We start from the raw sequence: 27,412 nt of genomic DNA, 5'->3' as shown, positions 1-27,412 counted from the left end.
GAAATAGGAGTATTCTCCTCTCTTTCTGATGACTCCATTCTCTGGGTGAAGGAAGTTAGGCTCACCTCTCCTGGAAATGGGAAGTTTCCATGGGTGACTCTGATGCTATCCTATTTGGCTTCTTAGCTTTTCAGTTGTTTGGGTAATCAATTTCCCTTCATTTTTAGTTCCTAGAGTGATTTTTGTTTGTCTATTTGGACCCTGAATGAAATATCTTTAGAATTCTTTTTTCTTAACTTAACTCATTTTCACCACCAAGTTCACTCTCACTGACTCCTCTACAGATAGAATCCGATTTGACTTTCATTCTGGAATTTCTTTTAAGTGCAGTTTCTGACATTTCCAAAAGAGAGACTGAAAACTAAATGGAAAAATAGCAGTCTTTAATAGTCCTACCAGAGATAATCCCTCTTTAACCTTTGGTATATTTCCTTCCAGTCTTTATTTTCCTTTTTTCTTTAATATATTTTCTCCAACATTTTAATATATTTTTTACATAGTTGAACTCACACAGGTATATTTATTTTTGCATCCTTTCTCTTTTAGCTTGACATTTTATCATAAGCATTTTCCCATTTCTTTAGAATTCTTCATAAACACAACTGTTAATTTGTAAAAGGAGCCAAAAAGATAGAATTAGGGAAAATTCTGACTTTTGAAATTCTGTAACCCAGAAAGAGGGTGCCAACTAGAGTGTGAATCTGTGTCTCTCAAACTGATTGTTCACTTGCAGTGCCCATGGCATAGTGGAAGAAGTGAGAGAAAATGATCCAGGATCAAGGACTGATTTGGAGCCAAGAGGTCACATATGAAGCAATCAGAGAGAAATAGGAGAGTGAAAAAAAAATCAGATGCTAGGGTGGAGTACCTCAGACTGTGAGTGTAATAAAAGAGCAGAGGGAGGAGAGATCAATGTGAGCTGGACTGTCCCTCCAAAGTCTCTTCTAGTGATGCCATTGGAATAGAGTCACATGGCAGGATTCAGATAGGTCTGGAGGAGAGGGAAGGAATTCTAGGGCAAGGAGGGTACAGATTAGGGGCATTGGACTCAGAGACGTCCACTTCTAGTCCTGGCTCCCTTATCTCTGTCATCTGTGTAATGATAGGCAAATCAGGTGCCTCCCTAGGTTCCAGTTTCTTGGTGGTCATGACACTAGTACCTACTTCTTAGAATGAAATGCAGTATTCAAAAAGAGTTACAACCTTATTCCCACCAGGATGACCACTACCTCCAGGTGAGCATGGAAGTGGATAATCTTCATGTAAGACCTTCTGTTGGCTGTCCACCTGTCGTTAAACCTGCATCTCCATGTTACTAAAGCATAAATGGTTTGCCCTACAAGAGTAGGACAAATTATCAATAGTATCTGAGTTGAGTTGGGAGATATATTTCCTGATGAAGCTGAACCCAAGGGGCACTGAGCCTTTGCCCAGTGTTTCTTGTACACTAGGCACCGCCACGGACTCTGAATCAGTGTAGTTTCTAAGATTTCAGCCTGGTCCTTTTCCCTTTCTGAACGGGCCCTTATCTATGGCTTCACAAGAAGAGGGTTGAATATCAGGGAAAGTGTGTTTTCTAAGGCTGTGTGTTCGAGGACCCTGAGCTGGTAGACCTGAATGTTAGGAAGAGAAGCGAGTCTCGATGGTAGTGGGTTAGGCAAAAGGTTGGGGGAGTCACCAGCATGAGAACATGTGTATGTAGTTGTTGCAAATACTGCACGTTGGGGTAAATGTCTGTGGACCACAAATACCTTTAGAGTCTGTTTGCAAAGTTGACTGGTTATTACTACTAGAAGAGACATGGGAAGAATTAGTGAGAAGGTTAAGACTTAGAAAAAACCACATCCACATACGCAGAAGGTGGAAAGAACTTTTTTTGTAGCCCTGTGTTAATTACCTTCTCTCCTGGAGCTTAGCCAAGCTGCTGAAGCCTTGCTTACCAGACCTCACAGGGCCTCCTTCTTCCCCACAGAGTCCCTCACTTTCCTCAAGACCTCCTGTGATGTGGTCCTTGGGATGCTGCCTGCTATAAACCGATAGGTTATCCATTCCCCTGTTATAAGGATCAAACTGATGGTGCACATTGAAGTGCTTTGTTGAGGATGGAGAGGGAGCTCCTTGCAAATGGACCCTGACCTTCTAAGAGTCCTAATAGAATGTTGCCATTTCCAGAACCTCCTCATGAGTCTCCCTGTGTGGGCAAGGTGGGAAGATGGAATCGGTCTTTTCCTTTTCCTCCCCAAGGGCCTTACAGAGCCACCTGGCTTATCCAACCTGCCCTAAAAGGAGAAGGTCTTAAAATATAAAGCCTCAATGAATCACTGCCCTTGGATGCTTATTCCTAGGCACAGAATTGGCTCCACAAGAGCCCCTCTCTTTGCCTCCACTCTCATCTACCTCTTGACTCCGTTGTTTGGATAACAATGAGGAGCTGAGTTTAGCAGTGAGCATGGGGTGCTTTGTCCGTGCTTCTGCACAAAAGGACAGCTGCTGAAGCCTGCAAAAGCCTGCCTACCTGCCAGAAACCTAATTTCAGACACTTGGATCAAACTCACCTGCACTCATGCACTCATATAATTGTTTTGATTCTCAACAAAATTGCTCTTTTGCATTGGGAGAAGGCAGAGCTCCCCAGAGCCCAGAGGAAGGGAGCTGGGGACATTTCTTTCATTGCCAGCTTTGTCCTCAGGGCATGGAATTCTTCCCCTAAACTACCCACTCTGAATACTGAGAATAAATGGGAAATGGGGTAGAGTGTTTTCCATGCCTCCACTGATCTTGTTCCTGAAATGCTAGTCCATGTACCTGACACACGGTGAGGCCAAACAATACCAACATGTCGGAGTTTGCAACAGAGAAAGGTCTACTGCAGGCCCCACGAGATGGGTGGATCATGCCTTAAAAAGACCAAACTCTCTAAAAGCTTGTAGCAAGACCTTTTCTAGGAAAGGTGAGGGAGAGGCGTGGTTAGTTGTTGCACATTTCTTGGTGCTAAATCCTTTGTTCTTGAGGTCAAACCACAGTCAGGTAACGATGTTCCTATAAATCTCCACCAAACAAATATTATTCTCTGTTCTGACAAGAAAGGGCAAGTTTCCAAGGTTCAACTTTCACCCTCCAAGGTCCAGGACCTGGCTAAGAGGAGGAGGTCCTTGCGCTGGCTGGTTACCCTGCCTGGGTCCAGCACTCAGTCTGAGTCCTCCCACCAGTGCCCAGGCCCTCCTGAAGAGGCAGATCTCAGCTGGTGGCTCCCTCTGGGCCAGGTCCCCAGGTCCTGCCCATCCATAATCACTGAAGGAGTCAAGCATCCAGGACCCTACTGGCCCTCAGGCTCCTCAGCCTGCTTATGCTGAGAGGGGAGCTCTAACTGCTGCCAGTCTAACCATCCCATGGTAGTGGTCTTGCAGTAACTATAACCATAGTGGCTTGCACTGTAATGGTGCCCAGCAACTGCTGCATGCTAAGGGTTGCACATTGCCCTCCTCTGTTGCATAGTGTGATTCGTCATTATTCATAGCTCCACTTCTGCTTGTTATCTCTCACCCTGTTACCAAACAATGGTTACTATGAGACCATTAATGGTCACTCAGCCATTGTTCAGCACTGCAAAGGACCCCTCTCCCAAGCGACCACTGTCCATGTGTGACCATTAGTGGTCCTGCTCAGCCATTGGTCAGCACTGCAGTGGGTCCCTCCCCCAAGCAACCAGCTGTCAATGATCTACCATTAATGGGGCTATTCAGCCAGCTGTTGCTGGAGTGACGGTCATCAGGCAGAGAGTGAGGTAAGAGGTGAATCCCGGCCTTCTCCCTAGGGCAATCCAGCTTACCTGGCCTCAGGCCAGTGGGTGAGCTGGGGGCAGGGTGTGCGGGGAACAGGCTGGGGGGCTATGTCATGCAGGGCTCCAGAGCCCTTGCCAAGGCCGCACACGGGCCCAGGCCTTGAGGCAGTGGTGAACCTCTCTCTCATCCTTGCCTTGCAGCCTAATAGTGGTGGCAGGCTGCCTTGGGACCTAGCACCCACAATACGGGCTGCCTGAGGAACCTGAGGGCCAACTGTGTCCTGGGCACCTGGTTCCCTCAGCAATGACAGCTGGGCAGGGTTTGGGGACCTGGCCTTGAAGGAGTAGCCAGCTGAGATCTGTCTCCTCTTAGCCAGGACCTGGACCTTGGAGGGTGAAAGTTGAGCCTTGGGACCTTATCCTTTCTTGTAAAAACAGAATAACATTTGTTTGGTAGAGATTTATAGGAACATCGTTACCTGGCCATGACTGACATCAAGAGCAGACACCAAGAAGTTTGCAACAACTAACCATACCTTTCCTAGAAAAGAGCTTTGCTGAAAACTTTTGAGGGGTTCGGGGGTTTTAAGGCATAATCCACTCAATCCTTGTGGGGCCCTGCGGTAAATCTTTCTCTGTTCCGAACTCAGACATTTTGGTATTATTTGGCTCACTGTGTGGCAGGCATAGGGACTTGGGTTTTGGTAACAGTCTTAGCCAAAAACCCTCAGAATTGCCGCTTGGTGACATCTGCATGATGTACATGGTCCTCTCTTGATTTGTGTGGCCCGAGTGAGCATCCCTGATTTACTCATTTAATTCCTGGCCTGGGGGAGGTTGTGCATCTCAGACTGCGATGAGCTGCAGGTGGGGTCCTACTCTTGGTCAATGCTCAGGTAAAGGCTGTTTTAAAGACCAGTTGGGTGTGTGAAGCACTCGGAGAAAAGGTGAAGTGCTCCTCCCATGAGAGAGATTACTGTTATCATTGGGCATACTGATGATAATGGAGGCCGCTGTTTGCTGTTTCTGAGATTGAAGAGATTCAAACCCCAGTTCATGGATTAAGGACAACTGAGAAGGGCAGGGTGAAGGCAGGGGCAGCAGTGACAGCCAGGAATTTTCTATAAGCTCACATCAAAGAAATTCCTCAGCAGCATACTCCGTGAGAGCTTTTTCTGGCTGTACTGAAGTTGGTCTCGTCTTCATTTCTGAGTGCAAAAGTGCTTTCTTTTTCTCCTTGGCTACTCTTTTCTGAATCTTTTTCTCATCTTCTTAATCACATAAATACATACACTTTGAAACCAACACAATGTTGTAAATCAACTATATTTAAATTGAAAAAATACATGTATAAAACATAGATACATAACTATATAAATGTAGGTATAACAAAAATAAAGCATGCATGCTTTATAATCTGCTTCTTAAAACCCCAAACAAGTTATTTGTAAACATCTTTCAATATTACATTTCTATAAATTATTTTTAATGGCTCAATAGTGTTCTATCTTGAAGAAGACGTTCTTATCTCTCCTTGCTATTCTCTGGAACTCTGCATTCATTGGGTATATCTTTCCCTTTTTCCCTTGCTTTTAACTTTTCTTCTTTCCTCAGTTATTTGAAAGGCCTCCTCGGACAACCACTTTGCCTTCTTGCATTTCTTTTTCTTTGGGATGGTTTTGGTCACTGCCTCCTCTGCAGTGTTACAAACCTCTGTCCAGTTCTTCAGGCGCTCTGTCTACCAGATCTAATCCCTTGAATCTATTCATCACCTCCACTGTATAATCACAAGGGATTTGATTTAGGTCATACCTGAATGGCCTAGTGGTTTTCCCTTCTTTCTAAAATGACAACAAAACTGCCAGCTAACATTTTCTGGAATAATTTCTTGCTATATAGTTATCTAGGAATATATCAAGCACTGTGCCAAATAATAATACCAGAAGGCAATTACTATAATTATACCCATTTACAGGTGAGGAAATGGAGGCTTAAGGAACTTAATTTTCAAAAGGGAACATAATTATGACTGAAAGCCAGGACTTTAAGCATTCTGATTTCAGACCCTACATATCTAACAATTATGCTGTGATTTATTTAACTGCACTCTTATTGTTGAACATTTGGGATTATTTTAACAAAAAATTATAAACACTTGTTTAATCTTTACATATATCCACAATGGTATTGTTGACTAGCTTTGTCTTATATCAGTTCTAGTATGTTTGAAGAACATGGTATTCTGCAGGCTTATAGCATGTTAAACTTTTAATTTTCATTCTATGTTATAATTTTTTTTATTTGATTTCCTGAATTTCCATGATGCTGGGGGAGGGGGCCTACCTTCTTCAGGTGCTTTAGTCAAGACCAGCCCTCTTGCTTACCAAGCCCTTGCCTCTGGCCTCTAAAAGTAAGCCCTGGGTGCTGGTTATAAAGACACCCAGAGTGAGGTCTTCTCCTGTCTCCTCATTTGCTCCCAAATTGCTTTCACTGTCTCCTGCATTACAGATTCTGTCAAATCATACGCTGACTTAGTCCCCACCCCAGCCCTCCCAAGCTGTGACATTCTTCCAGCTATGGGTGACATCTTTCCTGGATGATCTCCATTGGGCTTGATCTTCAGCCTAGGATAGTCCATTCTAAAGGCCATTTCCAGCCCCAAACCCTCCAACAGGTACCTAACAAGGTAGGGCTTGTCCTCTGCTTTGACCTCAAGCTCCTGCATTGTTGTTCATAGGAGGGAATTTGTTGGGTGTTGTCTTTTTCTTTTTTTCTTGCTTTACAGTTTATCTGGGAATGTTCCCTCCATCTGCCAGCTAGTTTTCTTCATTGCATCTTCAAAGATGCTCTCTAGCATGTCCTCCAACCTGCCTTCAGCTGCTTTCACTATTTACTACTGGAGTGCTCTCTACCCTCTCTTTTTGTTTACACTCAGTGACTCAGGTGACAGTTCGATGAACTGTCCAAACAGCAAAACCACATTGATATAGAACCAGTGAAATGGCTTCATAGCCATGAGGCATTAATTCTCTCTTTGGCTAGATTTCTGATTGTGGAATTATAGGCTTTTGTGCAGCATGGAAAGAGGGGTTAGATTTTGGGTGGCCAGGGGAGCTTTCTTTTGCTTACTTCCAAAGGTGATCTAGGCTTGGGAGCTGTCTCGAATGTGGTGCCCACAAGAGCAGCCATGGATCCCTGATAAGCCTGGGTCTGATTCTGTACTCCATAACCCACTATGCATTTGTGTGACCACCTGATTCCTTAACTTCTTTAAGCCTGATTTCCTCATCTGAAAGGGCAAATATCTGCTCCACAAGTTTATTGTGAAGATTAGATTTCCAGAAAATGTGTGTCAGTCCTTTGACTTCCCACAGCTTGCCACACAGTAAGCACTTAGTGTTTTCTTCATTAAAGGATTCTCAGGTGGGAGGGATCAAAAACACAATTTGTGTTCTCACTGTTCCAAAAGCTTCCGTGTGGGAAGGACAAGCTGGGAGTGGCCTGGTCAGGCCATTGAGAGCCTCTCCCAGGGAGTGCAACAGCCCTGTGTGTGCTGCACTTGGAGTGTGCCTGCCCTTGGACCGGGAGTTCTTATTCTGGGTTCATGAGTAGGCTTTGTTGGAGGTCTGTCCAGCTCCTATGTGCGTGCATGCTCAGTCATATCTGACTGTTTGCAACCCTATGGTCTGTAGCCCACCAGGCTCCTTGGATTCTTTACCACTGAGCCACCTGGGAAGCCTGTTCAGCTCCTATAATCACATGGAAATTTTGTGGTTGTATGCATATGTGCGACTGTAGCAGGGGCAAAGCTCTGTGGCTTTTCTCAGATTCTTAAAGGGATCATTGACTCCAGGGAGGCTAGGAACCGCTACTTAAGAGGTACCTTTGGCTTCTGCATCCTCTTCCTCCATCAGGCTGCAGTGGGCAGGGTGGGAATGGATCTCAGGGCCTCAGCTAGACTCAGGGAGTCTATGGAAGTGCGATGGATCAGTGCTAGGAGAGAGTCAGGGGCAGGGTGCCAGGGGTCAGGGCAAAGCAGTAGGATGGATTTAAGGAAGCTAAGAAAGAGCCTGAGAAGCCAGAGGCAAGGGGGTACTTTGAAGTTGAGTCCAGGCTGCTTGTGTGGTGGAAGCACCGATTTGCTGAATGGGAGGCTCAGGTAAAGTCTAGCATTCACTCTTGTTGCTTCCAGGCTGCACTTCTTCCCATTTCCCTTCTTCTCTGTTTTTCTTGCACCAAGAGTCCTACCTGTTAGAAGTTCAGAGCTCATTTCCTTCTTCTCACACCCCTAACCCACCCCGAAATACAGAAACATCATTTCCAGTGCTGTAGATTTCAGCCTCCTTGGGTCTTACATCCTAAGAAATTTGTGCTGAATGGCTCAAATTCTACCACCCCTGGAGTCTGTTTGAGCTCCCACCAGAGTGACCAGCTGCTTTCTGTTTCCACTCTGGAGACAGCAAAAAGAAATATGCAGATACTACAATAAGAATTGATGTTTTGCATTATTTATTTGAATATTTTTTTATTAAGATCTTACCATGTACCAGGCATCATACTAGATGCTGCAGATACAATATTGAATTAGACACAGTTCTTTTTTCTTGAGAAGTGAAGGGTCTTGTATGGAAGTCAGAACAGTGGCCAGGCAATTACCATGCAGGGATAGAAGTGCTCTGCTGGAGGAGTACGTGGCTAGCCTGAGCAATGCTGAGCCTGTGCAGCAACCTGCAGTGGGGGGTAGTCGCAGACATGCCAGGGAACTCCAAGATCTGTCCCTGCAGTTTGAGGGGGGTAGAGTGAGGGCCATGGAGCAGATGACCTCGGAAGACATCTTCTATTCTCTGATTTGGTTTTTTTTTTTTTCCTGTGATCCTCCATTCAAGGAACACACAGGCATTTATTTTTTCAAAGTGGAAGTAGCTCCCTCCCCCACCCCTGACCTTATCATATAAGAAACATACTGCTGAGTCGCGTCAGTCGTGTCCGACTCTGTGCGACCCTATAGACAGCAGCCCACCAGGCTCCGCCGTCCCTGGGATTCTCCAGGCAAGAACACCGGAGTGGGTTGCCATTTCCTTCTCCTGATTTGGTTTTTTAAAACCTCTTTTGGGTGAGTTTTGGGAGAGTGAGATGCACATTCTGTTGGCAAGAGTGAGAGGTTCCTGATCTTTTCCAACCTTTTATGGTATTTTCCAGATTCCCTATGACCCATCTTCTCCTTTTGCATTAATCTCAATTTTAAAAGGGGAAAGGATCATCATAAACAGGAAGGGTGAGGGGATTACAGCAGTAGCAGAAATAGGCATGCAGTGTAAGAATGTCCAATGGTGTAAAGAAAAGAACACTGATTTGAGACTAGAAATCTGGGTTCAGAATCTGTTTCTCCCTCTTGTAAGCCATGGACATTTGGTATTAGCCTTTCCTTCTTTATCTTTAGAAGTGGGATAGGTTATCCATGCTGTGGGGAATAGTAGTGAGGAATACATGTAAAAGTGACTCAGCATGTTCAGTGGAAGGGGGCACATTTGGGAGCCTAAGAGGCTTTTCTGAACCTTGGGTAAATTTTTTCACAGCCTTTCCCATTTCAGAGAACAGACAATCAAGAGACACCCCAGAGACACCCCACATCATCCCTTTTAGGAGAGTGGGAGTGTCCTTTTGACTTGTGAATCTGTATGAATGGCACAAATACTGCAGCTGGTGCACCTAACATCTATTCCAAAGACCTTCTCCCTTTTCTTCCTTTATTATGAAGGGTGGAGAGTGAAATACTTACATTTCCATCTTCCTTTGCCACTAGGGGAGACCATTTGACATGATTCTTTTTATATGTAGGCACAAGTCAATGGGAAGGCCTCAAGTAAAGGTAATAACACCCAAAGAAAAAGCTGTTTGCTTTTCACCCTTCTTTCTTCCCGGAATGGGACCAAGATGCCAGGAGGTGTTGCGACCATCTTGTGACCGAGAGACAAAAGCCATGTGCCAAGATGGTGGATCAAGAATATAGTCACCATTGAAGCAGCTCCAGATTGCCAGCTCCAGACTTCTTGTTTCTTGAGACATATAAGCACCTTACTTGTATAAGTAGGGTTTTCCGTTATTCTCAGCCAAACACAATCCTAACCAATGCAGGATTGTGAGGTCTGGGAAGTCCCAGCTGAATTTGGGGCTCAGAGGGTGGTGGAGACATTGCATGGTGCAAGTCATCCTTCATAGCAGGATGAACAGTGGTTTTCCTTGACTCCGGCTGGCTGAGCTCCTGGTCACTCCAGGTCTTGGCACTCCCCACGGAAGACTGGAACCTTGTGTGTTTTCCTTTTTAACAGGCATTGCTAGTTTTCAGAACTTTTCTCTTCCTGGTGGAGAATCCTTAGGGAATAACAAGGATTTAAAATGCCATTCTCATCAAAAAGTATTCACGAAGTCCTGATGTATGGCTCTGCTGGGGTCTGTACAGTTTGATGGGTATGATTTCTGTTCTCCCAAAGCTCCTAGTGGGAAGGGAGAAGTCTGGAGCTGCCGTTGGGAACTCCAGATCTGATGGAAGACATTAAACATAAACAAGTGGTAGACTTGGGAATGTTTACTTTTGGAGAATGTTTAACTTTTAAGGATATGTAAATTAATTTGGTATGGATTAAATCCATAAACGTAGCCATGGGGGTTGCTCCAATGATGTGGCTCCCATTTGAGGAAGAAGTGGCTTTTACTTGGGCTATCTCCTCATCTCCAGTTAGACTTGGGCTTTGAAGCTAGGACCAGGAGCTGCTGGAAATGAGGATGACCCAGTCAGCAGGCTGGGGCCATCTGGCCATTGTCTGTCACCCCTCACACAATCACCCCTCTCCACCTCCTGCCTCCCTTCCCTTGATGAGGGGATAGGGTGGATGGAGAGAAAATATGGTGTCTTCAGAGCTAACTCAAGTTGGAAGTGTGAAATCCCCATGTGTTTGGTGTACTTCATTTACATGGAAGTGACATAGAAAATTTAAATTAGAAGTTAGCATAAAGATCTAGAATTTTCTTTCCTGTGTTGATAAGTAGCAGCCGCTCCACCCTACTCCTGTAATAAAGTTTGAGTATCCTAATTTTTTGGAACCCTCTCTCCTCCTTTGTCTCTCTCCTTCACTTTTATTCAGGTGTTACTCTCACAAACTCATCCAATCTTTCCCTCTTCCCAAGTCTGCCTTCTCCATCATGTGGCCTATGTTCATCTCTCCTGTGATGCTCTCTTACAACAGGTACAAACTAGGGTCCTTCCCTCCTAATTTTGCATCATCACCTTTTTTCCAAGACATGCCTGTTTTCCTCTCTGGTAGGGAACAAAGTACCCTTCCTTTAATTCCTGAGACTCTTCCAGAGCCTCTGGTGCTCTCAAGCTGCTGTTGTCCTCCATGACTGTCCTGCTGCTCCTGGCTGGCCCCAGCTGGTTCCCGTTGGGTTTTGGCAGCTGGCAGGGTAGGCCAGCAGCATTCTCCACTCTTAGCTTGGCTTGTTTCCTATACTCCCTGACATGTTCTAGTGGTGGCTCGAGTTCCATGAATGTTTTATGTGCTGCACTTAGGAACCTTGGTTGCAGTACTCAGGGGAAGCTTCCTATCCTCCCTCCTCCTCACTGCAGAGCTCTGGGGCTGGAGAGATAATTTTGTCTCCCAGAAACTTGGTGTCATCTGTCATCAAGTCTCCAATTAGCAGAAGCTCAGTGCAGCAGTCTGGGAGTACCAACCATCTCCCTGACACGGGAAGGAGGGAGATCTCCCAGGGACAGTGATAACTGTCTCGTTATCCCTGAGCTGTCTGGAACTTAATGTTAACCCATTCTCCTGGGCTCTTCATTAGAGCTTTCTGGCCAGGACGGGTTCTTTTTTATTGTGCCCATTTGTCAGGACTAGAAATTAAGACCAAGGGAAGCAAGCTTGTTCAAGGTCATGCCGAGTTGAAAGCAGAGCCATGTGAAAGGGGCTGTCTTGATTTTTGGCCTGGTGCAGTGATGAACTTTCTCTGTCATCCTCAGAAGATACTCTGAGCCTGCTGTTAGGGTGCTGCAGGAGAGGGAGGTTGGAGGCACCCAGGCAACAGCTTCTGTAGCTTTGGCAATGGATAATGTTCCCAAAGCAGGGTGAAAGGAGAAAATAATAATAGAGCAATAGCTAACAATGAACTCCTCTGTGCCAGAAACTGTGATAGGCAGTTGGAGAATGGAAAGCACCTCTCAGTTTTGGCGTGAATCTCCTCATCTCATAGATAACAATTCTGAAGCCCAGTGAGATTGTCATTCACCCTGTGAACATAGCTGCTGTTGCTGCTGGGTCACTTCAGTCCTGTCTAACTCTGCGACCCCATAGACGGCAGCCCACCAGGCTCCCCCGTCCCTGGGATTCTCCAGGCAAGAACACAGGGTGGGTTGCCATTTCCTTCTCCAATGCATGAAAGTGAAAAGTGAAAGTGAAGTCGCTCAGTGGTGTCCAACTCTTAGCAACCCCATGGACTGCAGCCTACCAGACTCCTCCGTCCATGGGATTCTCCAGGCAAGAGTACTGGAGTCGGGTGCCATTGCCTTCTCCCCAAACATAGCTAATAAGGGGCAATTAGTCTTCCTTCCCAGAGTCCAGCTTCATCTGGTGTAACCTCTTCAAAAACTGGAATTGCCTTCAGTCCCTCTGTGCTAAGTGCTTTTCCCTCCCAGCTTTACTGGGGTTGGTTGGTCAACCTTGTTTAGGTTTCTTCTTAGGGTTCTTTAATCCTTTAATAAAAATTATTGCTTTGGTGTTATGGTTTTATGAGTCTTTCAGTTCAGTTCTGGCAAACACATATTGAGTTTCTTATACTCCTTGAATCTAAATCTAAATATAGATACCAAAGTCTATGTTTAAAATTTTTTTCAGCCAAATTTGATGATAAGCCAGGTTTGGGAATAACTTCTCTAGGCCACAAATAAAAACACCAATTTTTTTATTTTTCACATGGGGATTATTTTCCACAGGGGGAGTGTTTACTTAAAAAAAAAAAACAAAAAAGAGTGATTGAATGCAGGCTGACTGCCCCTAACCGCTTTGTAAGCTTCTAACCTCCTTTCCCCCAATACTGTATATATACACATGCTCATCTAATTAAGATACACTTTGCTTACAGAAGGTAAACTGTGTGCAGCTGATCAAAGGAAGTATTCCAGTTATTTATCTTTGGCTTTGGAATGCATCATGTGATTTTTATCTTCTGCTTTGGATTATCGGTGCTGCTGCATTAATGTGCTAACTGCAGATTTGGAGTTTAAAAAATTTTTTTTTAATAATCCCTATTTCAGAAGTGACCCCAAGGGGCTTGTAATACCTCCCTCATCCCTTAGTTCAAAACTAAATCTCTGTGATCTTTCTTTCCTTAGCATTTCTTCACATTGCCCCACAGTTTAACTGCTTCTCCTCCTAAACTGGCATTGTTCTTTATAATTCTTACCAGTTTACTGGGAGAGCTTGTATGGAATTGTTAGAAGCTTGAGCCATGCTGAGGGACTCATACTTCTTCCTCACTGCTTTGTATCTTGGTAACGTTTGCCTTTACTTTTGTTAAGTTTTTGTTTGCAAAGTCTTCCACAAGGCTTTTTCCTTCTAATTCTTATTCCTGAAATCTCAACAGAACAGCAGTGTTGCCTGCCTAATTGGTCCAAATAGAAAGGTGTAGTTAGTGATGGAGAAATGAAAGTCCTGACTGTAGCGTTTGTAGCATTTGCCAGTTTCCAGTGTGTAGATACTTCCATCTGTGGCAGTTTTCAAGCTACCAACCTATTTAACAACACGCAGGCAAAAATTCTGATGGTTGTTACCATTGCCTCTTGGGAACCAGAACAATAGGCTGTAGCACACCACCAGGTGTATTTAGCTGTTGAAGGAAGCACTCTCATCAGTTATAGGTTTTACCTAAATGAAAATTGTTCTTCCTAGTTACCAATTGTGTGACCTTGGCATAATCGTTTTATAACTTCTAGGAATCTAGTTTCCACATCTGCAGAATGAGATAATGATAAATAATGATATTTATATCAAGAAAGAATATAAGAGAGTTTAATTAGGTGATTATTATAATCATGTATATGTAATATTATATATTATAATTATTACATATGGATATGGCATATGTTAGGTGTGAAGCAAGTGATGATTCCCCTCTCTGACAGGGTGGGGACAAAGTTGAGAATAGAGGAAGATATGAACTTTGCATCCAAATGGAAACACCTGCTGGTGGCTGGCCATGGAGCTGGAGCTAGGCTGGGTGAGAGACAAGGTCAAGGATTTAGATTTGGGAATAAAAACAATCACAGTGCTTTGTGTTAATATCTATCTCTGAAATTTACCTAACACTTTCACATGTGTTTGTCAGAAGCATGGGAATGGATCAACTCTTTCAGAGAGGAGAATAGAGAGCCCAGCTAACTACTGAGTCTTAAGTAGTTCTAAGTCCCCCTAAATTATTCCTTTTTCTATATATATTTTTCTCCTTCTCTTTGAAGTTCTCCCACAGTTTTGGTACCCACATCACTGCCATATCCTTATTGCTTTTAAATAAGACCTGTCTACTCCGTACACATTAACACTGGACAGAGATTTTGGAATGGAGAAAGTAATTTCTTCAGCCTGCATAGTTTACCATCACCATGTTTCACCCCAAATTATGTCAACAGTGTTGGTATTCTCTGCTAATTGGTCAACATAGGTTGCCTACTAAAATAATCTACAAGTATCAGGGGTAGTATAATAGAAGCTTATTTCTTGCTCACATCATGGTTCACTCCAGATGTTCCACTTCTGTTTAGTGATTGCTTGGAGTCCTCTAATGGAACCTCTGCTTTCAGCCTTCAGAGGAGGGGAGAGAGAGAGGAGAGGACACATGTGTGGGACGATTTCATGGGCCAGTCCTGGAAGTGGCACATAACACTTCTGCTCGTATTTCACTGGGTAGAGTTCAGTCACATGACTGCTCTGAAATGCAAGGGAGAGTGGAAAAAGTAAGAATTGTGTCCTCCAGAAGAAGAGGGAATGGGTTTGGTGAGCATCTGGCCAGTCTCTGGCCTGTCCTTACAGGGCTTGGTGGAAACAGTTGCCACCATGGATCTAGGACAACCCAGGTCACTGCAGAAGACTTCTTATGCTTAGCCTCTTGACCCTGAGGGTCTCTTACCACTTGTAGACTCTGGTGACACCCCCTCCCAGGACTGCCCTAATCTCCTTCCCCTACCTTGGATGGTGGATGGTGGTGCTGGCCTGAAAGAAACTTTCTTTTGTGATGCTCCATTGGATCCCATGTATTTCACTGCTGACTGTTTGCCTCTTCCAAGCTAGCCCTGGAAGTCAGTCAGACAGAGTCAGACAGAGATCTCATCTAAGAAAAATTAACAGTTGCTGGATTTACTGTATTACATGAGTTTGTGAACTTTCTAGGACTAGAGTGTTTTGGTGACTGTACCAGCTGGTTTCAAGTTAATACTTAAAGTTAGTAATAATGTTTACTGTTGTGTTTATAATTACCATGCCATTAACAGTCAGTGGGTGGGGAGAGTCACGAGAATTGCCATTTTAATTTGGCCAACTATTGTTCACTGAAATGCTTCAGACAGTCTTCTATGGGTTGTTTTAGCCACTTGCTTACATGAAGAAAACTGACTTCCCACTTCAAATCAGGCTTGGTGTTGGCAATTTTGAAAGGGTTGGCAGAATGTCTGGCTTAAGAGCTCAGGGACTTCAGGACTAGCCTGGAAGAGGTAAACAGTCAGCAGTGAAATACATGGGATCCAGTGGAGCATCACACAAGAAAGTTTCTTTCAGGCCAGCACCACTATCCACAATCCAAGGTAGGGGAAGGAGATTAGAGTAATTCTGGGAGGGGGTGTCACCAGAGTCTACAAGTGGTGAGAGACCCTCAAGGTCAAGGGAGTCTGTGGTCCTACCCTGTGGAGCCATCTATCCACTCCTCTCAGGCTCCCAGACAGTGACTTGGGAGCACAGGGCTAAGATGTTTCCCTCTGGCCTGCTCCAGTTGAGGGGCATGGCAAGTGATGAGCAAGGCTCTAATCAGTCCGGTGGAGCTTCAGATCACAATGCTAGCTGCAGGGTACTAATTGCAATGCTCAGCAGGAAACCGAGGCAGAGGCTCAGCAGTCTGACTGTCTTCTGACTCTATAGAAACTCAGGCACTGGAGGCTTAACCCAGACACATCAAACTGTGTGTCTAAGGCTGCAGATGCTTCGAATGTGCCTTGACCCAGAGTGCTCAGGAACTAGATGAGATAGATCAATATAATTTGAGGTTTTGTGCATAGTCATTGGAATGGGATAGACCTGAATTCAAATTCTGATTTCATCCTTTCCTAGCCCTATAACTTTGTATTTTTTCAGTTTTTTTTTTTTTCAAGTTTATTGGAGTATAGTTTATTTACAATGCTGTGTTAAGTTTCAGGTATACAGCAAAGTGATTCAGTTATACATACACAGATATTATTTTCAGATTCTTTTCTCATATAGGCTTTATTCACAGAATATTGAATAGAGTTCCCTATGCTCTAGTCCTATAACTTTGGGTAAATTATTTGATTTCACTTATTTTTAGTTTTCATCCATAAAATGTAGAAATAATATATATCTCATAGGGTAGTTGTAAGACCTCACATCAGGTATGAAAGGCACTTAGGGCTTCCACCCCAAGGTGTGTTAGTCACTTAGTCGTGTCTGACTCTTTTGCGACCCCATGGACTGTAGCCCACCAGGCTCTTCTATCTGTGGGATTTCCCAGGCAAGAATACTGGAGTGGGTTGCCATTTCCTTCTCCAGGGGATCTTCCTGACCCTGGGATTGAACCCAGGTCTCCAGTAGCCTTTAATCCTTATAGCAAACATTTACGGCAAAGTCCCACAAAAGCAGCAAGAACAAAATAGTCACGAAGGGCTTGCAAAAGTGGGAGCTGAAATTTGGGTTCTTGTGATGCTTGATTTACAAAGCATGTATTTTGTGAGGTAGGCTATCACCACGGAGGTGAAGGTGCCTTGGTTATGCCCGCTGGTTTCACCAGCTGGGCTTTCCATAGAGTGGATGACTGTGGGGCTGGGCACATGATTCCCCCCTAGTTGGGTGCCTTTAAAATCTAAGTAGGACTGTTAAGTCAGCCCACATCCTGGCTACTCAGTTTCTTTGGCAGTTTCCACTTCCCAGCTTGAGGGTCCGCCCTAGCTCCTGGCAGCCTGCGACATAATTATCACACATTGTCTTTTCACACATATGTAACTAGAAGAACAAAGATCCCTGAAAAGGTAGGAAGGGACTTTTCCTGTATTGGCACTCAATTCCCAATGGCTGGAAGTTTAAACATAGGTTGCTTTGACCTTGAGCTTCAAGTGACTATGAAATCTTGAGGACTGCCCACACTTTGGAAAGGGGTTGGCTTCACTTTAAGATGAGCAGCATGAATTATGAAAGGAAAGGAACTTCTTTGAGGAGCTAGATGTTTAAAGGCCTTATACAAAAATTTAAAGTCAGGTAACAAGATTAAAACTAGCAGGAAACAAGCTTGAGAACAGTAAAAATAGAGGAGGGTTTTGGTTTTCTGCTTGGAAAAGTTGAATTATCTTAAAGGGAAATGGAGAAGGCAAGGGTCAAGTCTGTCATCCTGCTCCCACTGTATCCAGCCAAGAAAATATAGTTCAGATTGGAAAATGCACAACAGATTATCTACGTAAGAACTGACAGCCAAGAAAGGTGAGAGCATTATACAAGCCCCAAGCTATTGCAACAATCTTAGCCAAAATATCTGCCATTGATGCACCATCGAGACTTTGTAGACATTGTCTCTGTGTGAGATTGGTGTTATTAGCCTCGTTTTACATATGAATCCACAAGACAGAGAAATTAAGCCTGCAGGAGCTAGAAATTAAGCCTCCTAGAGCTAGGAGGTTTAGAACCCATGGCCCTTCTGCTCTGTCCACCTCCCCACACTGCTTTGAGAATGCTCTGTATCTCAGTCTTGAATAAATTGCATCCTGGAGCACTGAAGGAACTTGCCTATGTCATCACAGGCAAATCCCTAAGAAATCAATGTACAAAAATGGGAAATGCCTAGGATGTAAAAAGATGGGACTTGCCAGATTCAGGCAATTATAGACTGGCAAGCTTGATTTTATTACCTGGCAAAATTCTAGAATCCTAGCTTTTACACTGACTGGCTGTATGTGAAGTGAAAGTGATAATTGCTCAGTTGTGTCGGACTCTTTGCCAACCCTGTGGACTGTATCCCACCAGGCTGCTCTGTCCATGGAATTCTCCAGACAAGCGTACTGGAGTGGGTAGCCATTCCCTTCTCCAGGGGATCTTCCTGACCCAGGGATCGAATCCAGGTCTCCCACAATGTAGATGATTCTTTACTGTCTGAGCCACCAGGACTGGCTATATAACCTTGCACAAGTGACATAGCCCCTCTGGGCTTTAGATTCTTTGTAAAGTATATGCCTGTGATACATTGTCTTTAAGGTTCCTTCTAGTTCTAAGTATTTTACTCTAATAAGTTCCTGTAATTTGTCCTGGCAGTTTCAGTGTTTCAGCCCTGTCTCCATCAGACACCTTGTTTTCACTTTGCATCAAATGCTCCAGCCTTGTTCAAAGGGTAAAAGGTTAAAAAGATGGAGTTTGGAGTGAAATAGTTATAGGTTCATATCTCACCTTTCTTATGGACTAGTTAGAGGATCTGAAGCAAATGATGTAAACCCTCTGTACCTCAATCATCTCTTCTGTAAAATGCTGATCTTTCATATAAGATACATTTCTATTTCATAGGGTTGTTTTTGAGTTAAATAAAGATAATATCTAAAACACTTAGCTTAGTGCCTAGAGTATAATAAGTACCTAGTAATGTAATAAGTTCAGTTCAGTTCAGTCGCTCAGTCGTGTCCGACTCTCTGCGACCCCATGAATTGCAGCACGCCAGGCCTCTCTGTCCATCGCCAACTCCCGGAGTCTACCCAAACCCATGTTCATCGAGTCGGTGATGCCATCCAACCATCTCATCCTCTGTCGTCCCCTTCTCCTCCCGCCCCCAATCCTACCCAGCATTAGGGTCTTTTCCAATGAGTCAACCCTTCGCATGAGGTGGCCAAAGTATTGGAGCTTCAGCTTCAACATCAGACCTTCCAATGAACACCCAGGATTGATCTCTTTTAGGATGGATTGATTGGATCTCCTTGCAGTCCAAGAAACTCTCAAGAGTCTTCTCCAACACCACAGTTCAAAAGCATCAATTCTGCGGCGCTCAGCTTTCTTCACCATCCAACTCTCACATCCATACATGACCACTGGAAAAACCATAGTCTTGACTAGATGGACTTTTGTTGGCAAAGTAATGTCTCTGCTTTTAAACATGCTATCTAGGTTGGCCATAACCTTCCTTCCAAGTAGTAAGCGTCTTTTAATTTCATGGCTGCAGTCACCATCAGCAGTGATTCTGGAGCCCAAGAAAGTAAAGTAATGTAATAAGTACTTTCCCATATTTCATTATGAGATTCCCTTTTGCTGTCACATTTTGCCATCTCTCAAATTAGGAAGCAGTTGCAATAGTTTTTTCTTTCTTAGTGGTATATAAACTAATGATGCATTTTATAATTAATTAAATAAGGTATTTTCCTAGCATGATTTTCACCCTTAGGTTCTCACTTCCCCTCTGGAATGCCTGCTTCTGTAACTTCTTGCACACCGTTATCTCTTCTACAACAAACAGAATTAGGCACAGGACAGCTCGAGGGGGGACTGGCCTCAGTCATCATCTTGCCTGGCTTGTTCATTTTACAGGTGGTCAAAATGAAGGTCAGAAAGGGGAAGAGACTTTGAAAAAGCCACAAGCAAACTCAGATCTTCAGATTCTCAGTCCAGTTTCCTTCCACGTCAGAAGCATTATTAGCATGAAACAATATCATAATTATGACTCAGTTACTCTATACATAGCTGGATCCAAGTCAAATGGGGAACACTTCCAAATCCAAATCTACATGCGGATTTTGATGGGTAGATTTTAATCCTAGAACTCCAAAGCTGAAACTTATTAGACTAACTATTCTTCTCATTTGCACAAATACACAATCATAAAATTTTAGAGTGGAAGGGGAAGATTTTTTCCCACGGGAAAACTGTAATGTTCTCACTTTTGCAGTAGCCTGAATTTGCAAGGCCTGCTTTCTGTAGGCAGCTTATTTCCTCCCACTTATTGTATCTACAATTTTAGGAGGCCGACAGTACGTGAATGACTGTATCTTAAATTGTGAATCATTTCTGCAGTTTGTCTGCTTCCAGGTTTGTATAGCTGAGTCCATTGACAGATCGGTCACATAGTTCAGACACTTAATTTATTCATTCATTCACTCCATCACCTAGCATTTACTCCTTAGAACCAGTCAAAAGACATGCACAGTTAACTTTCACAACAACATTTATGAGGTGGTGCTACTTACATGTTGCTGATGGGACAACTGAGGCACCGTGATACAAAGTAACATTTTTTTGAGGTTAAACACTGATGAATCTTCCTCCTGAAAAATGGAGCTAGGGCACTCCAAAGCAAAAAAGAATTCTGTTGTTATAAGAAAAAATGTCTTAAAATTGAAATAGCAAAGTAGATTATTAATTGCTACAGTGTGAACTAATAAAAATATACTCATTGGCTATAGAAAAGAAATGGAATGTTCATTGAGATCTTATTAAGACTAAAGATTAACGTATCAATTGCCTTAACTGAGCCAGTAGAATTCAGAGTAGATCTTTTTCTTGTCTCATGTATAGTTGGACCTTCAGGTGTTGAAAATATGCAGGAGTAAATCAACTATACTTCAATTTAAAAAAAAGAAAAAAATATCCAGAGGACCTGGTCTTTTTCTGCTCTTTGTAAACAGCTGATGTCTCTCATTTTAATGACTGAAACTTTATGTAGTAAGAATTTTCTTTGTGACACAGGGAATTCAGCCCAATGCTCTGTGACAACATAGAGGGGTGGGATAGGGTGGGAGATAGGAGGGAGGTACGAGAGGGAGGGGTCATGTGGCTGATTCATGTTGATGTAGGGCAGAAACCAGCATGATATTGTAAAGCAATTTTTTTCCAATAAAATCTTTTTAAAGATGTCTTTATTGGAGGCTGAGCATCCTGAAATTTCTAAAACTATTTTTTAATTGGCAAAGGTGTTCTTAATCAGGCTTTTACTCCAAATTTTGAATAGAGCAGAACAAGTCAAGCCTGTTTGCAAAGGGGCTTTTTTCTTGACAGAATATTCACCCAGTCTTTTAAGAGACTTCTCACCTTGTCACATGTTGGACTGTGGGCTTACAAAGCTATTGGGCAGGTTGACTTTTCTCTATAGCATGACAGCCTGATTTCTGGTATGACCAGTCAGCTTTTTGTTGGCTTGATGGAGGGTGGTTGGACACTACAAAGTAAACATACATGCAGGGTTTCAAATTGCCTCTTGAAAATGAGAGGTTAGTGAAAACATTCCCACTAGGGAACCTGAGGATTTCCCTTCTCCTTTCAGCTTCTTTTTGCCTGCAGCACAGCTGCCTCCCAAAGTGGCTGAGGCTTGGAGGCCTCAGTGTGAGGCTTGGTGGTCAGTAACTGAAACCTTTGGTACCTATGGGAAAATTTGATCAAGTTTCAAAAATTGATAATCATACTTTTTGAAAAAAGAGGTGAGGAGACAGAAGCCACTTGTTTCTTCCACAGGCTCCTGTGCTTAGACCCAGGAAGCTCCCTTGGATGGCAATCTGTGTTTCTTGGACTTGTGGTCCGTACTGGCTGAGCCCCTTGTTGATTGTATTATGGGCTGTTATTTCAGTCATTGAGTCATTGGATATGGGATATGGAGAGCATTCCTCAGTACATCTCAAGGGAGTACTTGACATAGACCTTGCCCCCAGGGAACTTTTTTTCTTATAGGATATCTATCCATCTTCCATCCATCTAAATGACTGGCACTGTCAGTAGAACTTTTCTGCAGTGATGAAAATATTGTCTATATTCTCTAATGTGACAGCCATTAGCTACATCAAATGTGACTGAGAGACTGAATTTTTAATTTTGTTTAATTGATATTTAAATAGCCTCACATAGCTGGTTGGATTGCAAAGCTCTGAATTATCATCCACCCATCCTTGCATTCTCCTATAGAGCATCTGTAGTGGGGATACTCTTCAGGCTGTGTGCTATGGAGCAGAGAATGCTTGACTGAAATTGGGTTTCTACACTCATCGTATGGCCTTGAGAGCCTTATTCTCACTGGATCTAAGTTTCCCTTTCTTGTAAATGAAGGACTTGCAGTCTGTAAGGGCCTTCTAGATATGTCATTCTACTGGTTCTGGCCCCCTGATGGGTGCTCTAGGACAGGGCATGTTTTGTCACAGACCAGTGCTCTGAGAAGGAGTGTTGTTGTCTCTGATAAACCCATTGCCAGGACCTGTTTGTAGAGCTGCTGGGCACATTTAAGAGTTCTTTCTGGATGAGGGTCATGGGAGAGGGAGGTAAGATGAAGTGATGCTTTACTCTGGGAGACTGGTGAAGATGTGAAGGCCCTGGGATGGTGATCCATTTCTTTATGCATCTAGAGGTTATAAGGATGCATTCAGTTGTCGGAAGAGAAAGAGGTTGGAAGAGGTGGCAGGACATGACTAGGTCTGGCATTTCATGAAGAACTGAGCCTGACTCTCAGGTTTCACTCATCCACTTGTCCTAGCACATGTAGGAATTCAGGGATGTGACTTTGGTTATTTTGACAGAGTCCTCACCCCACATTGGGAACCGTGTTCCCTGAATAGGATTGGGAATATAGCTACACAGTTAGCCAGTGTCTAGTCCCATGTTTGCCCTGCAAACTGGTACCTGCCTAGAGTTCAGGGTTCAATCAGCAGAGTTATGTCCTCACATCTGAGACACTAGAGGGGGTGAAGAACCTCCTCAAAGTGGCTAAGTTGATATATCAAGTTGAACCTAGACTATCTGACTCGCAAGTCCAATGCTCTTTCTGCCGCCCCATGGGGCCTAAGAGCTCTGTGAGTGGCATAGTCAAGAAGTTCTGGGAAAGGACAAGTCATCAAAAGATCCTCATCATTTAGCATACAAAAATGCCAAGAATAGAGAGCACAAGACATCAGGCTATAGGTGATGGATTCATTCTCACATCGTGCTGTTGGAGGGAAGATGCTGCCTGCCTCTCCCCAAGCCTGTGGGTGATTTTTTACCTTTTTTCTGTGATCCTACCATGAAGCAGGGACAGGAACCTCACTCCCAACTCTAGGGGATTGGCACTGACACAAGTTGGGAGGATTTCCAATGAGGAGGCTGCCTGCTTTCCCCTCTGTGATACTTCACTGACTGGAAAGCATGGGACCACTTCTGGGCATTAGAAGTCTCTTGATACTCATGCCTGGTCTGGGAAGTCTTGCTGGAGGAAACGGGACTGATAGAACAGGTCAGATCTTTTCTAGAGCCCTGCTTCTTTTTCTGGGGATTAACCCCAAAGAGCAAATTACAGAACATGCAGATAAATTAAAAGAGAGACACACAAGAGTAGCATGGATATTAAGAGATCGAGGAGGCAGAGAACTGTAAAATCAAGACAAGAGGGAAAAAGGTGGTTCTTTACAGATCTGAGTTTTGGTTGTTTCTTCATATGGTCTTCACATAAAAACAGCTTAAAAATTTTAATATAATACATGTTCACTGAAGAAATTTTGAAAGCTGTAGAACAGTATGAAGAAGAAAATGAAATATCATCATAAACCTCACAACCCAGAAATATATCCATATTTGGGAACATACCAAATTGATATTTCTGAAGGTTAAAAAAAAGGCAATTTCATATGATTTAACTTAGTGTTTGTATAGTACATGTATCATTAGTATCCTATTTCTTACTTTATGTGTTATAACCATTCTTCCATGAAATTGTAAATTACTCAAAAATAAAAATTTTAATGGCTGATTGGTGGTCCATTTAGAGCTCTCCCAGGTTTATCTGTGGAGAAGGCAATGGCAACCCACTCCAGTACTCTAGTCTGGAAAATCCTGTGGATGGAGAAGCCTGGTAGGCTGCAGTCCATGGAGTCGCACAGAGTCGGACACGACTGAAGCGACTTAGCAGCAGCAGCAGGTTTATCTGACTAGTCCCCTTCTGTTGGACATTTAAGCTGTTTGCAGTTTGGGACCATAGTTAAAAGTGCTGCTTGAAACCCCTTGTCCTCAGGTATTTGCCCTCATTTTTCCTTAGTTCCTTAGATGGGCATCCAGAGGGGAATTGAGTAACTGTGTCATTGATTATGCACAGAGTTATCCATGATTCATATTACCGAGCTGCCTTCTGGAGAGATCGCAGCCATGTCACTTGTACTGGCAGGGCTGTGGACAGAGAGGGCTAGTCTGGAGTTCTTGCCTGCACTGAGAATTGTTGCCTTCTCAAAATCTTTGCAAACGTGACAGATTTTAAAACATCTCGTTGTTAGTTTGCAGTTCCTTGATTACTAATTAGGTTGACTACTTTTTCTTGTTTATTGCTGTTTCTCTTTTTGAAATGTGTATTTATATTCTTTGCCTGTTTTTCAGTTGGGAATAGTATTAATCCTTTGTCAGTTTTGTTGCAAATATGTTTTCCAGCTTGTCATTTACATTCTAAGTTTTGTTTATACTCTGATGTATAGTTTAAAAATTTCCATAGACAAAAATCATAAATATTTTCCTTTTTTATTTTTTTCAGTGTTTTCATGTTTAGAGAGCTCTTTGTCATTCAGGGATCAGTTAAATACTTGCCCATGTTTTCTCCTAGGGTGTTTTTTTTATATGTCATTTTTAAGATTTGGTTTTCTAGTCTGTCTAAAATTTATTGTGGTGTATAGAGTGAAGTTATGAGAATTAATTTGATTTTTCTTTTCCAACTAGTCTGTTTTTCCAGTGCCATCTATTGAATAATTTGTCTTTTCTCCTTTTCTTTAGTTTCTTCTCTTATCATATATTAGGTTCTTAAATGTCAGATCTGTATTAAGTATGAATCAGGCGCCATTCATTTGTATGTCAATTCACAAGAATGCCACCTTTTAATAATTGTAGTTTAAAAAATATATTTTTTAATGTCTAGTAGGGCAAACCCAACCAATTATTCATCTTTTTTCAAAAACATATTTAATTGTTTTTATCCATGTGGATGCATGCTCAATCGCTCAGTTGTGTCTGACTCTTTGCGACCTATGGACTGGAGTCCACCAGGCTCCTCTGTCCATGGGATTCTCCAGGCAAGAATACTGGAGTGGGTTGCCGTTTCTTCCTTCAGGGAATCTTCCCAACCCAGGGATCAAACTCATATCTTCTGCATTGGCAGGTGTATTCTTTACCACTGAACCACCTGGGAAGCCCTTTTTATATACTTAATTCCTCCAAATAGAAGCTGTATAGTTGAAAATCCCTTTGGCACATGATAAGTACTTAGAAATTCATTCCTTCTTGCCCCAGCATGTCTGCCTGACTTTATTACAATAAAGTAATTAAGCATATGTTAAAAAATAAATTTATTCAACTGATATAATGTTTAGTTTTTAATCTGAAACCATGTTGATTTTATTTGAATTTTATTTTACTTGAATCTTTAACGTCTTGCCTTCCTGAGATAAACTCTATTTGGATATATGGCAAATCTTTGAATGGCATTTAATGAAAAATTAAATTTCTTTTTACAGCTTCTTTGAAGTTCATTTTTTCAGTCATAGGACAACTTTATCTGTGCTGAATGGTAGCCACTTTTTAATTTGCCATGGAATCACATCATAGAGCGAACAGCTGAATAACACAGCCGTCCTTAACTTTAAATACGTTTGATTTAAAATGTTGGTTGCAGATGCCGTCATAACCACAACCTAATTATTAAATGTTTTAAGTGCATGAATATTATTATATAAGGATCCTATAAATGAAAGATTAATATACAAGAAGGGAACTTGCTCTTCTCAATTATTTCAAGAATTGATAAGAAAAACTGAACAGTGAAAAACAGTTAAGAACCATTAACATTAGTCATAATCCCATTTTCCAGAGATAACCACTGTATGTGTGTGTGTATCTGGTTTTTATACTCACATACCAGTGTATATACAATTAGGATAAGATTGTACATGCTATTTTATAATCTGGCTTTCCCACTTAACCTTATATCATGACAATTCCTGTGGCAGTAATTATTCTTGTATAGTCATGTTTAATGGTTGCATAGAGTGGTTAGACCGTGGATTGTTTTACCAGTCCCCTGTGGTTGAACATTTAGGTTTTGTGTGATTTTTCAATAGTACGAAGCCATAATGAATGTCATTACTCCCTGCTTTAATATGATTCTAGAACGTAGCATATAAGCTGTTTTCTGAGTATGTGTGTGCATTTGTCCATGGACAAGGCAGCCTCAAAGCTCCCTGGCCATGGTTAAGGGTTCCTTTTCTTTAAGAAGCTAGAAGAGAGCAAAGAAGAATTGGTTTTCCAGCCTCCTAGAGGTATTCTGCTAGATTACTGGCAATAATTGGAAGTATTGGAGAATAAATGAGAAAAGACTTTCAGAACACCCAGAGCAGAGAATTTTAGCAGCTTGAGGCCATTTATTCTATGTAGCAGGTGGACTGAAGATCCAACTCACCTGGATTTGTATTTGCCACTCCCCTGGCCTCCACACCTAGCTCTGTGACATCTTTAGCCCTTTCTGCCTCTGTGAATTCTCCACTCAATGGCTTGACAACTCAAAGCAACCAGGGAAAAGACCCACAGTGCAGGGAGTCCCCTCAGGCCTCCTGTTTCTCCCCACAAGCTGCGGTGTCTCCTCACGGGGCTGTGAAGATTCTGCCTACAGGTAGATGTTAGGGCCATCTCATCTCAGATGGTGGCCTTGCTTTTGGGATGTTTTCAGTAGGGGTGCTTCTCAGAAATGCCATCTGGATTAGTACACATTCATCTGGAACCCAGAGCAGTGGGGAAGAGGAGCTGGGGAAGAAAGGGCAAGGCTGGCTAGCTACAGGGTCCAGCACATAGAGATTAGTGTGGAGGGGGTGCCCAGGATCATAGCCCTCTGGACATAGAAGGAGAGGGTGTGCACTCAATCAGCAGCTGCTCTCCCGTCGAGGATACTTTCTTTTGCATCTGAGGAACCTGGCTTTTGGGAGCAGGAGTGGTTGGAGTGCTTGCCAAATAGCCAATGTTAGGTAGGGGAAAGAAATGATAAAAATCAGAGCAACTACACAGATAACTATGAGCAGCATGGCTTACAGGTATGTAGTGGGAAGGTGGAAAGGCAGTTTTTAGTTGCTGTTTTCTGAATTTACTCTATTCACTTATTCATTAACTCATTTATTGACAGTCAACACTTACTATGTACTAGGGCCCATGCTGGGACTGCCAAGATGAACAGGAAGGAGAGAAGGAATATCATGGTGACCTACCATCAGCTATGTGTCTGGTACCTTCAAATAGATTTTCTCTTTTAATCATTACCACAGCCTGTAAGGTAGTATTTTTAATCTCTGATGAAGAAACAGGCCCAGAGATGTTAAGTAAGCTGCCCAAGGGCACACAGCTAATAAGTGCTAGAGCTGAGAGTCAG

The 27,412-nt window shown here is 42.9% G+C and overlaps 1 protein-coding gene and 1 long non-coding RNA gene across 8 annotated transcripts in view; one reads left to right on the top strand and one right to left on the bottom strand.

Moving 5' to 3' along the window:
• The window catches only part of KALRN (kalirin RhoGEF kinase), a 683,494-nt gene that overhangs the window by 159,724 nt on the left and 496,358 nt on the right, over positions 1 to 27,412 (top strand). The window lies entirely within an intron of this gene.
• On the bottom strand, positions 13,047 to 20,732 carry LOC145538874 (uncharacterized). The gene is made up of 5 exons (XR_014077304.1): positions 20,540 to 20,732; positions 20,259 to 20,377; positions 14,556 to 14,757; positions 13,564 to 13,660; positions 13,047 to 13,435 (listed from the first exon to the last, which is right to left on the bottom strand). It is a non-coding gene; the product is annotated as an uncharacterized LOC145538874 (long non-coding RNA).

The sequence above is a fragment of the Giraffa tippelskirchi genome, chromosome 2 (genome assembly GCF_054371585.1).
Source record: "Giraffa tippelskirchi isolate mGirTip1 chromosome 2, T2T-mGirTip1v1.2.pri, whole genome shotgun sequence".
NCBI lineage: Eukaryota > Metazoa > Chordata > Mammalia > Artiodactyla > Giraffidae > Giraffa > Giraffa tippelskirchi.
The sequence above is the reverse complement of the archived record's forward strand: the minus strand, read 5'-3'. Positions and strand labels throughout refer to the sequence as shown.